The sequence below is a fragment of the Aquarana catesbeiana genome, linkage group LG01, assembly GCF_042186555.1.
Source record: "Aquarana catesbeiana isolate 2022-GZ linkage group LG01, ASM4218655v1, whole genome shotgun sequence".
NCBI classification, from domain to species: domain Eukaryota; kingdom Metazoa; phylum Chordata; class Amphibia; order Anura; family Ranidae; genus Aquarana; species Aquarana catesbeiana.
In genome coordinates, this window is record NC_133324.1 from 722,674,749 (window position 1) to 722,690,973 (window position 16,225).

At 41.1% G+C, this 16,225-nt stretch overlaps 1 protein-coding gene across 6 annotated transcripts in view; it reads right to left on the reverse strand.

Annotated features, from left to right (window-relative positions):
• Nucleotides 1-16,225, reverse strand: part of INPP4B (inositol polyphosphate-4-phosphatase type II B) — a 936,630-nt gene that overhangs the window by 218,365 nt on the left and 702,040 nt on the right. The window lies entirely within an intron of this gene.

Below are 16,225 nucleotides of genomic sequence, written 5' to 3' on the forward strand. Positions count from 1 at the left end.
GAGTGCATCTATATTACCATCAAGTGATTAATTAACCAGAGCCAGCAGGGCCTGAAAGATGGGAGATAGCTAGTTAATCTTCTGCTGAAAGTATGTCTAACTAGATTTTAATAGTCACCAGATCCCTAGTTACATCTTTATTTTGCATCACGGAGTGAAACAATATGTTATAGTTTGCCCAGTTAGTAAAGAAATATTTGAATTATGCATTAATTAAATGTAAATGAGACATTGCTAAGTGTGCATATTTGTCATTATGTACAAGACTGCCTTTGGTCTTTCAGAAAAGCAAGATGCTGAGACAGGCAGCAAAATCCTAAAATGGGAAAACTTAAAATACAGCAATACAAGTTTTGCTTAAGCAAACTAAAAACTTTGGTTTGCATACAAACTTTTAGATACAATATTAGTACTGTGACCTTGACAAGATCATTTAGCAATAATACGAGTCTTACTTTATTATTAAAAAGCAAGATTAACACCTTGTAAAATTCTGTAACACAACTGATTGCACCTATAAGAGTCCTGCATATGGATGATTAGGGTCACACACCACACCGCTCCAGGTGATGGTAATACCTTTCTTAATTATCAGGTGCAGGTCCAGTCCGTGATCTGGGTAACTGATGCAGGAGACAAAATGACTGACCGCACTCCAAGGATAAGGAAAATTGCTTTATTAGTATACTGTAAAAACATCCAACATGAAAAACCATCGAGGTTACAGCATCATGACAGCACAGAGGGGAGCATGGTTGAGGCGTTTCACGAATTTCTTTGCTTAGTCATACAGCTAAGTTATGACTAAGCGAAGAAACTCATGAAACGCGTCAATCATGCTCTCCTCTGTGCTGTCATGATGCTGTAACCTCAATGGTTTTTCATGTTGGATGTTTTTATACCAACAAAGCAATTTTCCTTATCCTTGGAGTGTGGTCAATCGTTTTGTCTCCTGCATCAGTTAACTAGGGTCACACACCACCCAGATCAGTGCTAGGTCTGTGGATGATATGGCCAGGTGTTTCCAATAAGTTGTGAAGAAGCCTGTACAAATCAATAACAGGCTGATATTGCCCACAGCTGTCCATAGCTGTTAGTAGGTAATCCTACCTTGAGTGATAAGCTGTGGTTAATGAAGAATGTGCACGCTGTTCAGAGACAGTTCGCATTCAGGGGCACACATCTATCCCTTAAATGCAGGTAAATTGCTCCATGTTTGATTACATGTAAATAACCATGGACAGTGTCAGCCTGCCCTTGATTTGTACAGGCTTCCTGTCCACAGATGGTCAGAAACACCTCGTTATGCACGTTGCAGAAATACTCTGATCTGAGTAGTCCATGAGCCCTATAATTTGAATGCAGCTTTAAAAACAAAGTGCTTAACTTTATTTGGCTATAGATGTACTAGATACATGGCTGAACATCTCCCAAACTTCTATGTATATCTAGAATCCTAGAATTACAAAGATTATTTTTAGTATTCAGCCCAAAGTTCAGAGAGGTCCAAGGAGACAGCTAAAAACCTTAGCAATTTGGTTACATGGCTTTTTTATCATATTTTTTGTAGTGAAAATTTAATTTTTTCGAGCAAACACCAATACCATAGAAAAGTATCACAATACAGGCGGTCCCCAGGTTACAAACATCCGACTTACAACAGGAATTGAGAGGAAATCTACCCCTAGGAAGGGAACTTCACTCCTGTAAGAGTTATTATGGGAAAAAGGTGTCTCCACTGAAGCTTTATCACCAATCCCTGTTTCCAAAACAATTCAAAATGTTCAAAATCCTATTGTCATAGGGACAGAAAGTGAGGTGAAGTCTTCTCAACAGGAGCACAGACAGCAAAACAAATGTTACAGGGGTGTTAACCCTTCCCTATGCTATCCATAAAATGTAAAAAATATTTTTTTGGCTGTAGCTACACTTAAAAAATGTACCTGTTCCGACTTCAACTTAAGAACAAACCTACAGACCCTATCTTGTTTTTAACCCGTGGACTGCCTATACAAAACAAACCACATCTACAAAGCAAAAACTAAACACAACCTTACATATTTAAAACATTACACATTCTAATATATTCCATCTCTCTGGTCCAGAAAATCTTTAATATTCACCAATTCAGCACAGACCAGGTACCTGAAGCCATTTTGCACAAATCTTTTGAATTTTAGAGCTCATCCAATAAGCTGAAAAGTCAACAGTCTCAATTTCAAAACTGACTACCGATATCCATTCCACCACTCTCAGTGGATGTGGCAAAATCTGCTTTTGTACAATCGATTTTCTAGCTAGAAACAATGTTCTATTTGGTCCCATTGTCATATTAACTTCTCAGATTAATTTGCTTTTCTAGACGCTCTAGATACCCCAAAATACAGATGTAAGGATTCTACATTACATTTGGTAACACAGCATTAACATCTTGAACACCATCTTTCCAATATCATACCAACTTCAGAAATTTCCAAAGAGGGCATATAAAATCCCCCAGGGCCTGTCCACATATAATACAATTAGATTAATCCTGAAAGCCAGCTCTATAAAGTGAACGGGAAGTTTATTTATTTCAGGTACTTCTACAGCGCCATCAATTCATGCAGCACTTTGCATATATATTGTACATTTACATCAGTTCCTGCCCTGAAGGCGCTTACAATCTAAGATCCCTAACTCAAATTCATACACATACTAGGACCAATTTAGACAGGAGCCAATTAACCTACCAGCATGTCTTTGGGCTCTGGGAGAAAATCGGAGTACCGAGAGGAAACCCACGTTGGCACAGCGAGAACATGCAAACTCCAGGCAGGTCGTGTTCTAGTGGGGATTTGAACTGATGACCCTAGTGCTGCTAGGCAGAAGTGCTAATCATTTATCTAATGTAAAGTTCTATAACTCCTATGTACAATAAATAACTCTCTGAAAGGCTGATATTGAGACAAAAGGAATCAGAACTCTGACTCTTCATTCTCTTCGACACTGCCTATGCCTCAAGACCATTGGTCTCTGTATTTCAGGTAATATTTCATTAGCTGTTTATAATAAAAAGGCTTACCTGTAAAGACCCAGGATATCTCCTAAACCGTGCACGGTGCACGGTTTAGGAGATATCCCCTGTATTTGCATGTGCGGACATCATCGCCACATGCGCACTGATACAAACTGAAGCACATACTGTGCATGTAAGTGCCGTTGCTTCAGTGAGTGTGCCGTTACCACGCACATGCGCGGGAATGACATCATCAAGGCTCCGGCCAATCACAGCACCGGAGCCACGATACCCAGAAGTAACCCCCGGGAGTGGTGTCAGCCGCCGGAGCGGTGTACGGGCAGCGAGGGCTTCGATCTCAGGTGAGTATTACATAATGAGCTACTATGATATGCATACTAGCTCATTATGCCTTTGTCTTGCAAGTGTTAGTTTTTTTGTTTTGTTTTTAAAGTGGGTTTACAACCCATTTTAAGGATTAACCGGTTCCCGACCGACGCACGCCGATGTACGTCGGCAGAATGGCACGGCTGGGCAAATGGGTGTACCCGTATGTCCCTTTGAATTTGCTGCCGTGCCGGGAGCTCCGTGAGTCAGGTCGCGTGTCCCACGGATTCCATCGCCGCAGGGATACCCGCGATCACCTCACGGAGAGGACGAACGGGGAGATGCTAAAGTAAACAAGCATCTCCCCGTTCTGCCTAGTGACAGTGTCACTGATCTTGGCTCCCTGTGATTGGGAGCAAAGATCAGTGACGTGTCACATGTAGCCACGCCCCCCCATAGTTAGTAACACATGCCTAGGACATACTTAACCCCTCCCTAGCCCCCTAGTGGTTAACTCCTTCAGTGCCAGTGTCATTTACACAGGAATCAGTGCATTTGTATAGCACTGATTGCTGTATAAATGACAATTGTCCCAAAAATGTGTCAAAAATGTCCGATGTGCCCGCCATAATGTTGCAGTCACGATAAAAATCGCTGATCGCCATTACTAGTAAAAAAAAAAAAAATAAAAATATAAAAATTGCATAAAACTATCCCCTATTTTGTAAACGCTAACTTTTGCGCAAACCAATCAATAAACGCTTATAGCGATTTTTTTTACCAAAAATATGTAGAAGAATACGTATCGGCTTAATGAGGAAAAAAAATGTTTTTTTTAATATTTTTTGGGGATATTTATTACAGCAAAAAGTAAAAAAAATGCGTTTTTTTCAAAATTGTCGCTATTTTTAAAAAGCGCAGAGGTGATCAAATACCACCAAAAGAAAGCTCTATTTGTGGGAAAAAAAGGACGTCAATTTTGTTTGGGAGCCACGTCGCACTACAGCAAAATTGTCAGTTAAAGCGACGCAGTGCCGAATCGCAAAAAACGCACTGGTCAGGAAGGGGGTAAATTCTTCCGGGGGTGAAGTGGTTAATATGTTGTATACACGAGAAATTAACACCCTTTTTATTATCAGACAACACTGCATCCTCTATCATTGGAATCTCATTTCAGAGATGTTAACTTATTCTGGGAACCTACTGCAGGATGCAGCTGTAAATACCGATAACAATTTTACCAATGTAAAGTTTACACCCAAAAAATTTGTTTAGGCATAGGGGAACTCTACCCCTAGCTGTCGAAATGATTTTAGGGAATCGTACAACGTAATACAATTGCTCACACCATAAAGTGTAAGTAAACCCCCCTATCATTTTCAGCCAAGGAAGCTGCCATCTTTGCCTTTGTTTAATCTACAACTGCCATGATGCTGCACATGTGATCAGTTATAACACCAGCCATTGGATGGTTTGACAGTTTGGTTAAAAGCACAACCAATGGTAAACCCTATTATCCCCTGTAATTCTTTAACCAATCTCTATATAGAAAATTGATACCACTCGGAGAATAAACAATCTCCATCTGCAACACCTCTATTAGATCTACCTCTCCAACTAATATAGTGGGTGGATCACTCTACCCTAGCCCACAAATGCACCTGTGCGTCTATATAAAATACCCATCAGTTTGATGCCCCAAAACTGGTAATGTTATCTGTTCTAAATAGATACCTAGCTGTTCATTTGAGTATGGCTTTTTAGAAGCAATGCCTTACTTTATCTCCTTCTTCCCATGCTCCTCTCCAGGATTTCTCCAGTGCCTTCTTTCCTCTGGAACTCTCTACCACAATCAACCTGGCTAGCGCCCATGTTCTGCTTTATTCAAAGCACATTTTTTTTACTGGATCCTGAACCACTTCCTAAATCATCAAATAAATATAAGAACTATTACATTTCCACTTCCACTCTATTGACTTCGTATCTGCTTTAAAATCCGAGATTTGTTTCACAAGTAGCCCTTGGAGATATACTTTTAAAATTAGTCCAGTCAAAAAAATCGATAAATTATAATTATTAGAGGAGAATTCTGTGAACAACCTTAACCAATACGGTTTTAATCGCCAAAGAAGAGACGTATCTCTGTTATTGCTTTTAAATTGTATTAGCAATGGGGAATGATCAGAAATAACCCTAACCATAAATTCTCATGAATTAGTGGTATAATATTAGGAAAGCAAACTGCTAAATCTATCCCAGGCAAAGTTGTATGCATTTTAGAGAGCAAAATTATTTTTCTCTCCAGGGTATTTTATGCATAATATATCTAGTAATCCAAACTTGCAGTAACTTGCCAAAAGAAGAAAAGACAGCTAGGAGACTATACCACAAGAGGAGGAATTGTTAATTTCAGGAAGAAGATTTTTAAAGTCTCCTACTACAATAAGAAACTCATATTGCTTATCTGAAATAAATTTAGAAAGGTGTGTCATCACTTCACTACAATATGGCAGGGTAATTTAAAGGATAGGTTCACCTTTTGGTGCATGTTACACATTACACCAACTTAGTGCATAGCATACAGCAACCAGTGAGCTGATCAGGGAAGGCTGGCCAAAGTGGGCCATAAACAGCCTGATTTTTTTGTATACATTCCTTAAAGTGGAGTTCCACCCCAAAAAAAAAAAATGTCATTTATGTGCATAAAAAAATTAAAAAAAAAAGATTTGGAGAAATTTTTTTTTTTACTCACCTCTAAATGCCTGTTGCTAGGGGGTCCCTCGTAGTCTGCCTCCTTCAGTGCCTGGGCTCTTGATGTCACTTCCCTCGACGCAGGAAGGGAGATCAGCTCTGCCCCCTCCCTCTTGTCAATCATCTGGGACACATCACAGGTCTCAGATGATTGCGCGGCCAATCACGGCATGTGGCACCGCTTGCACATGCGCAGTGGGTGCCCGGCTGTGAAGCCACAGCCGGGCGCCCACAGTTACAATGCCGGCGCCGCCGAGCGGAGGGGGACACACTGGGAGAGGTAAGTGTCCAATTATTAAAAGTCAGCAACTGCAGTATTTGTAGCTGCTGACTTTTATTTTTTTTTTTTTAAGCGGAACTCCTCTTTAAGGCTGGTTCACATCAGGAATCACACAAGTACGTTCCTGTGCAATTCATTTGAATGGCCTGAAATCACAGTGCACCACACCAAAAGTAGTGCATGTACTATTATAAAAAACACACTGCAACCAGATCACATAATACTTCTGTACCATGCGATTTGGTGCAGGCAAAGGCACTGGATTTGCAACCTCAGTTTGGGGTGTCATTAGCATTGAATTGACACCCGCTGCAGATTGCAAGTGTCATGGATTTTGAACACGGTGCGGGAAATTCGCATTGGAACCTGCACCACATTACACTTACAATAATATAGGAACTTGCAAAAAATGTGTTAAGTAACAATGCATGGCTCCGGTAAGCAGCGGAGGGCACCGGATCACAGTGGGAGGGGGGGCCCCCTCTCCTGCCACCGATAAAAGTGATCTTGCGGCGAATCCGCCGCAGGGACCACTTTTATCAGAAAGCCGACTGCCGCACGAAAACGCAGATACTGGGGTTATGGCAGCTAGCTGCTGCCATAACAACGGTATCCGCCACCAAAGTTTGGACGTACATCATCGTGCGGTGGTCGGCAAGTGGTTAAAACGCAGTGATAAGGAATATACAATTGACAAAAAAGGTGCTGTATTAGGACTTCCATGACACATGATTTTAATTCCACTTTAAGTTACATAAGGAAGCAAAAATATTCAGCAGGTACAGCCACCATGGCTTACACCAAGTGAGGAACAGCGGAGACATTCCAAATATAATAGAACTTGAGCAGTACATTACAAGACAATTTGCTGCATAGGTAAATTACAGTATTACCTTACTTGAATATTAGGTATATTATGGGGAAGGAATAACCAAGCTAGGAGAAGGATAAGGGAAGGGAAGGGGGGTGGGGAAAGGAAGCGAGCATAGTGGGGACATAGGGCTGCAGCAGATTGGAAAAGCATACAGCACATAAAGAAAAAACGGGCACAAGTTAGGAAAGAAATTATACCGCAAATTAATGAGGGGGCAGGAAGAAGAAAACGTGAGCATAACTTACACAACTTGAATCCTGGTTGATTTCTATTCATGTGGACACCATGGACGGCCCGTTAATTGTGGGCACACGGGCGCTGCTCCCCTATCCATGCCCAGTGGAGGTTCTTTTTTTTTTTAAGCATCTGATTAGAGCCAGATGCTTTAATAGGCTTCAAAATAGGGTGGGCTTGGGACACAGAGCATTACGTCTGGAACCCACCCAGTTGTGTTGCAACAGCAAATAAATATTCGCTGTTGCAACACTGATCCTCCTCCCGGCTAATCGGGAAGCGGGTCTGATACTCATCACCCGATTGGCTAAAAGGACAGGCGATCCTATTGGATGGCTAGGAGGAGGGGAGGAAATGCACGGCGGAAGCGAGGAGGAGAAGAGCCAATGGCCGATGCCTGATCCCTGCTGCTGCTTGGTGCCCCCCGATCCCCGCCACTCCTCGGATGCCCGATCCCAGCCGCTGCTCCTCGGATGCCCAATCCCCGCCCTAAATGAGGTAAGTGCCAGTGGACCGACCGGCAGACAGCAAGGGGGGATTGGGGGGGTTTGATTAGCCATGGGGGGGGTTCGGTTGTTTGCCGCCCCCCCCCCCAAACAAAAAACCACCAGTCGCCACTGGTTGGCACCACTTTGCTTTACTTATTGAAAAATTGAAGGAGCCAGGTGGAAAATTATTGTCCAAACATTATTATAAAATTATTGTTCATTTATTCAGACAACCGTGGGGGCTGTGGCTGTCTGAATACATTTACTGTCAGGAGAGATTGCTCTATTCTGCACGGCTGAATAAGTATTGTATGGCTAGAAAAAGTCCCCTGAGCCATTTCCATGCTATATCTTAAAAATTAGCTGGCAAGCATATAATAAAACCTTGACTGTAAACATAATGATGAAACCCAGAACTATTTGCTTTAGATTCTAGGGAAAAATGTCTTTATTAATTATTGATTGAGATTATGGAACCAGCATAACACGATCCACCTCACCACTGATAAACATTCTAGAGTGTATTTATAAAGACATACACAGATAAAAGGCGTCTGAACTAAAATACTCGTACATGTTATATGATGCCATTAAAAGGACACAACACTTGCTTTATCAATATTTGCAATCAATACCATTTTTTTAGGGTCTGCCACTAATTGTAATTCAGAATAGTTTGGGTTTGTAAGCCACAGGAGAAGTGGCTTTTATGCTTTGCCAGACTTCCATGAAATGTCCAGTGGATGCAGATAAGCTGCGTTATATATTTTGTCCTGATATTATGTGCTATTGTCAGTAATGCATGTCTAGTAAATTCAAGTGTCCCAAAAGACTTGAGCATGTAGCTTGAATTATATGTTGAGCAATTTAAAATCTGCTGCATTTTTTATGTCTTTCTTTCTAAAGCTACAGAATATAATACATTTTTTAACAATACGTATTTGTTATCTAGGACATTGTGAAATGACTAGTGCCAATTAAAATAGACTTTTAATCTTTATTGCTTCCAAAATGAAACTAACATTTCGAAAGTACAGTGCTAAAAACCTTTGACATCAAATTGATGCTTTATTGACTATGGTATTAGTGAAAAGCAGCTGTTTCTCCATATTGTGCCCAAATGTAATTTTGGTTTATAAAGGGTATCATCAGCCTGCCTGCACTAGGTAATACACTAATAGTCTAGAAGTGCTCTATTACAGTGTAGTTGAGGCAATTCCATTTACATGTGTGCCTTTTTCATTGTTGCTGTTTATTTCTAATGTGTTTAGGTGCATTTCACATATGGTGCAAGTCATCCCTATAAAAGTCACTGGAAACCATGTACAATTGGTAGATCTGAACTGTCTCTCTGTGGACAGTATTTGGATTGTCTCTCTGTAAACAGTGCAGTGTCAGTTTAAGAGATCCAGCTGTCATCTCCTGCAATGCCGGATTTAGACCTTGGGGGACTTGGGGCCCTTCAAGTTCGGGGCTCCTCAACATAGACATTAAATTATATGACAAATAAAAAAGTGAACAGACATGAATTATAAACCACATAAGTTAGGTTCCAAGGAAGACACTTATCTGATTTTTTCCCTCAATTTTATGGACTGCAAGAATACACATTACACAGGTAATTGGAACTGGCAAGTCATACATCACAGTTACAGCCTCTGGCAGGGGGGTACGGGGGAATTTCCCTTTTTGCCCCCTTATAAATCACTGATCACTGGCACTGGTCTCCGGTAAATACAGTGCCTTGAAAAAAGTATTCATAACCCTTTAAATTTTCCATATTTTGTCATGTTACAACCAAAAATGTAAAAAATGTATTTTATTGGGATTTTATGTGATAGACCAACACAAAGTGGCACATGATTGTGAAGTGGAAGGAATATGATAAATGGTTTTCAAAATGTTTTACAAATATACTAAAAGTGTGGCGTTCATTTGTATTCAGCCCTCTGTACTCTGAGACACCTAACCAAAATCTAGTGGAACCAACTGCCTTCAGAAATAACCTAATTAGTAGGTAGAGTCAACCTGTGTGTAATTTAATCTCAGTACAAATACAGCTGTTCTGTGAAGCCCTCAGAGGTTTGCTAGAGAACCTTGGTGAACAAATAGCATCACAAAGGCCAAAGAACACACCAGACAGGTCAGGGATAAAGTTGTGGAAACATTTAAAGCAGGGTTAGAATATAGAAAAAAAAAATCCCAAGCTTTGAACATCTCACGGAGCACTGTTCACTCAATTATCCAAAAATGGAAAGAGTATGGCGCAACTGCAAACCTACCAAGACATGGCTGTCCACCTAAACTTACAAGCCAGGCAAGGAGAGCATTAATCAGAGAATCAGCCAAGAGGCCCATGGTAACTCTGGAGGAGCTGCAGAGATCCATAGCTCAGGTGGAAAAATCTGTCCACAGGACAACTATTAGTTGTGCACTCCACAAATCTGGCCTTTATGGAAGAGTGACAAGAAGAAAGCCATTGTTGAAAAATAGCCATAAGTCCTGTTTGTAGTTTGTGAGAAGCCATGTGGGGGACACGGCAAACATGTGGAAGAAGGTGCTATGGTCAGATTGAAATTGAACTTTTTGGCCTAAAAGCAAAATGCTATGTTTGGCGGAAAACTAACACTGCACATCACCCTAAACACACCATCCCAGCATGAAACATGGTGGTGGCAGCATCATGTTGTGGGGTGCTTTTATTCAGCAGGGATAGGGAAGCTGGTCAGAGTTGATGGGAAGATGGATGGACCCAAACATAGGGCAATCTTAGAAGAAAACCTCCTAGAGTCTGCAAAAGACTTGAGACTGGGGCGGAGGTTCACCTTCCAGCAGGACAACGACCCTAAACATACAGCCAGAGCTACAATGGAATGGTTAAGGTCAAAGCATATTCATGTGTTAGAATGGTTCAGTCAAAGTCCAGTCCTAAAGCCAAATGAGAATCTGTGAATCTGTGGCAAAACTTGAAAATTGCTGTTCACAGACGCTCTCCATCCAATCTGACAGAGCTTGAGCTATTTTGAAAAGAAGAATGGGCAAACATTTCACTCTCTAGATGTGCAATGAGGATAGAGACATAACCAAAAAGATTTGCAGCTGTAATTGCAGCAAAATATGGTTCTACAAAGTATTGACTCAGGGGGGCTCAATACAAACACACGCCACACTTTCAGTTATTTGTAAAATATGTTGAAAACCATTTATCTATTTATCCATTTATTTATTTAATTTACCTTCCACTTCACAATTATGTGCCACTTTGTGTTGGTCTATCACATAAAATCCCAATAAAATATGTTTACGTTTTTGGTTGTAACATGACAAAATGTGGAAAATGTCAAGGGGTATGAAAACTTTTTCAAGGCACTGTATGCAGCAAAGCATGATGTATGCATGTTGGAGCTAAAGTTCTACAACCAGTGCTAATTCAATATGATCAATCAGCTTTTCTTTTCACTCTACAGTAGCTTTTATACTATTTTGATCACAAATAAAAAAATGATTTAATAAACATGGTTGTGACAAATTGGGTGCCTCCATCAAGATATTGCTTCCTCTAGTCTGGAACCAGTAACCAGGTATTATAGCGGGATATTGCACCCAAGATCTAGATGACACTAGCTTAGGTGCAAACTGGAACTCGAACATACAAGATCAGTTAGAGCCTAATCACATTACCCTAACAATGCAAACTGTAAACAGGAATATAAATAACATAGATAAGGAACAGCCAACATTAGAGGTCGACCGATATATCGGCCGATATTTGGCATTTTTTACTTAATCGGCATCAGCCGATTGTGCTGATAAAAAAGGCCGATTGTAACTTCAGCCGTGACTTGCAAATGACTTCTGTAATAGAGTCAATGCAAGTTGCCTGAAAGTTATCTTCTCTCCTCCTCTGGGCAGCCTGCCAAGTCTGATAAGAAGATACATTTGTATCTCCAAGTTCTTTTTTATCAATAGACTGAACTCCCTGTAGGAATTCTCAGTTTAACCATTTAAAGACTAAATCTTTTCTGACATTTGTTGCTTACAGGTAAAAATCCTGTATTTTCTGCTAGAAAATCACTTAGAACCCCCAAACATTATATATATATTTTTTTAGCAGAGACCCTAGGGAATAAAATAGCGGTTGTTGCAATATTTTATGTCACGCGGTATTTGCGCAGCGGTCTTTCAAACGCAATTTTTAAAAAAAAAAATACAGTAATGAATTAAAAAAAAAAACTAAGCAGTAAAGTTAGCCCATTTTTTTTTTCATCCAAAAGTTTTGATTACCTGTTTTTGTGTATTTAATATTTAAGATAGTTTTTTTTTTTTTCTAAATTATACATACAAGTGAACTGATTGGAGGTTTGTTTTGTTTAATGTTTAAATGTAAAAAATTTTCTGTATCACTTATCACTTAAGGTTGCTTTCACACTGGAGTGGGCATGGGTTGATGGTAAAGCGCTGCTAGTTTTAGCGGCGCTTTACCGTCATTTTAGAGGCACTATTCGGCTGCTAGCGGGGCGCTTATAACCCAGCTAGCGGCCGAGGAAGGGGTTAAATGCGCCCCTGAAGCGCCGCTGCCAAAACGCTTTGCAGGCGCTTCGGCAGCAGTGCGCATTCATTTCAATGGGCAGGAGTGGTGGTATACACCGCTCCAAAGATGCCGTTTGCAGGACTTTTTTTTACATCCTGCCAGCGCATCGCCTCAGTGTGAAAGCACTCGGGATATCACACTGAGACTGCAGGGGAGCCATTTTACAGGCACTTTACAGGCGCTCTTTTTAGCCCAAAAGCGCCTGAAAAACGCCCCAGTGTGAAAGGGGTCTAACTGTTAGATTTTATGAGATGAAGGGAAAAAAAAAATCGGCCAAATATATCGGCCCAAAAAAAATTGGCATCACATATCAGAATCGGCCACCGCGATTTCTAAATATCGGCATCGGCATCGGCCAGAGAAAAACCCATATCGGTCGACCTCTAGCCAACATAAACATACACAGTACCCAAATTAAACAACAAGCCGCCTAGGTGATTCAGTGCCCACCCAGACCCTTCAGCACCAGTCTACCAGTCTGAGTCTCACAGTCTAAAGCAGTTATTGCTGGTTTGGGCACAATGGCCCTCGAATCTGTATTCCAGTTCTAGATTCCCAGAGTCTGTGTGTTTCGGGGAGACATGGACTCCAAGGGTCCCACAGGCACCCACATCAAAAGCCAGGGCCCATAGTCAGTAGGCAAGAGGCTACCCTGCAGTCCCCTCCAAAAGCCCCCGTCTTGGTTGGGTCTGTAACAATGGTGAAAGTTGCTATAATTTGCAACAATCCTTATTGCTCAATTAGATCTTACATTTCAGTTATTAAGAACAGTCAAAATAATGACAGCTAAGCTGTTGCTTAATGAGTTACTTCAATCAAAGCCATATTCTGCTGACATCAGACTGACCAGCTGTGGCTAAACAAGAAGAGTCCTCCACTACCGATTAGTATTTACTTACAGCCGGGGAGTGTTATTCTACTGGCATACCGAGGGCATTGTCGCAGCATTTAGCAGTTACAGAATGGTACATCTAGTAAAGTACCCTTGAGGATGCATTATCATTAGTTTAACACAAATAACTACCTTATATCAAGCCACTGGATATAAACATGCCACAACATTTTACGAAGCAGAGTCTAAAGAGTAATGTAACCATCAACAACTTTTGTCATGTATTATAAAACACTGCAAATGTACCATCCCCAGCTTGACAGGTGCTTTCTTCTCCCAGCGATGTGTTCTGAGTGCTGCAGAGAGTGATCATATCTTTATGACACTCACAGCTCCTGTTACTCTTACATGTCATTTGCATAATGCATGAAGATGAAGAGAAGAATTCAGTACAATCAAAGCCACACCATGCAAACTGGAGGTTATTTTGCCTGTCAGCAGGAGACGGAGCAAAACAGGCTTGTGTCTTTTACTAAAGATTTCCACATTATAGATTTACATTTTTGTCTTTTTTTTTTCTTTGAGCTGCATTAGTTCCCCGCTACACAAGTCTTGATTAAACTTGGTAAAAGATACTGGAAAATTACAAGAAAGAACAAAGTTCATTCTACATATGGGTCTGTGCCGGGCTGCTGAAAATCGTGATTTACTCCACAGACTCTTTATAAGACTTTCTAAGACTTTGTAGAAATGGGTATATAAAATTGAAGCATGGTTCCAAGGCTATGTGAAAACACAGCACAATAAACTGGAGGCTTGCTCGATTACTGTCTGGGGCAGCATCATTTGTCTAAGTATGTGTAAGTCACTCCTCCCAGCTGACCACTCTCAACACGCTGTGTACCAAGGATCTATGTTTCTCACCCTTTATAGCTTTCCCGAGACATCTCTCTGTGAAGAGAAATTGTTTTTCTTTTCACAGAGCTTTTATGCTGCCCTACTTCTCTTGCTAAGCCTGAGAATAGGTCTTGCCCTCTATAGGAGTACGATCAGTGTGAGAAATCTCAAACTGGGCCATTATACAATCAACAAAATAACTTTTGACAGCAGCACATACTGTATGCAACATATTTATTCTTAAAAATCTAAAAAAAATATATAACTCAGTGTATTTTTAAATATCTAAAAATAACATCCCTTAGTTATTACAATTTGTTTTCATAGAAGTGTGTGATAGGCTGAGGTCTGCACTTCTGGGGGCTAATAAATTCCTCTATTAAAGGCATTGTACACTTTCAAATGTTTGGTTGTTTTAACTAGGTATTGTAGTTATATTCCCTAGGTTCTTTGTTTACCTCACCTTGTACAAATGGGCTCAAATGTTGTGGCTGCAGTTTGTAGTGTTCCCCTATGTCCATATATTAGTTAACCTAGCTTTCCCCTATTCACTAAAGGGACAAACAACTTCTTGTTCCAGGTCATGCAGCTTCTAAGGTCTCATGTACATGGGGCAGTTGAAAACCTCTTCTGAACACTGGAAACTGACCGCTGATAACTGACAGTGAAAAATGTCCATTTTACAGCTTTTACATACTGAGTTTATGCAAGCTTAACAGCAGTTTTGAGCATTTGAGGTTATAAGTGTTGTTTAAAGATATCCTCAGGGGACCCTCCCAAATGCCCACAATGCATGAAAAACAAGTATTATTAACCATTTCAGCCATTCTGTGAGAGAAGAGAGAGCACTGTGCTTTAACTATGGATTCTCTGTCTCTTTCTGTCTTTCTCCCTCTTTGTCTCTCTCTTTGTCTGTCTCTCTCTCTGTCTGTCTCTCTGTCTGTCTCTGTCTCTCTCTCTGTCTGTCTCTCTCTCAGTCTCTCTCTCTCAGTCTCTCTGTCTGTCTCTCTCTCTGTCTCTCTGTGTCTCTCTCTGTCTCTCTCAGTCTCTCTCTCTCAGTCTCTCTGTCTGTGTGTCTCTCTCTCTCTGTCTCGGTCTCTCTGTCTCTGTGTGTTTCTCTCTCTATGTCTCTCTCAACGTCTGTCTCGATGTCTGTCTTTCTCTCTGTCTATCTCTCTCTGTCGCTCTGTCTGTCTCTCAGTCTCTCTCTCTCTTGCTCAGTCTCTCCGTCTATCTCTCTTTGTATCTGTTTCTCTCTCTTTCTGTCTCTCTCTGTCTATGTCTGTCTGTCTCTCTCTGTCTCGGTCTCTCTGCCCCTCTCTCTCTATGTCTCTCTCGATGTCTGTCTTTCTCTCTCTCAGTCTCTCTGTGTCTGTCTCTCTCTCGGTCTCCCTGACTCTCTCTCTCTCTGTCTCTGTGTGTGTCTCTCTCTCTCTGTCTCTCTCTCTGTCTGTCTCGGTGTCTGTCTCTCTCTGTCTCTCTCTGTCTGTCTCTTTGTCTGTCTGTCTCTCTGTCTTGGTCTCTCCCTCTCTCTGTCGCTCTGTCTTTCTCTCTCTCTGTCTCACTCTCTCTCAATGTCTCACTCTCTCAATGTCTCTCTCTCTCAATGTCTCTCTCGCTGTCTGTCTTGGTGTTTGTCTTGGTGTCTGTCTCTATCTCTGTCTATCTCTATCTCTGTCTGTCTCTCTGCTTATCTCTCTCTCACTGTCTCTCTTTCTCGCTGTCTCTCTCTCTCTCTCTGTCTGTCTGTCTCTTTGTCTGTCTGTCTCTATGTCTTCGTCTCTCTTTCTCTCTCGGTCTCTCTCTCGGTCTCTCTCTCTCTCGATGTCTGACTCAGTGTCAAATTCAAATAAGCTTTATTGGCAGGACCACATACATGTTAGCATTGCCAAAGCAGTTGAGTTTCTATAAGAAAAAGAAGGGGGAGGGGGTAATGGGTAACATAGAGGGGAA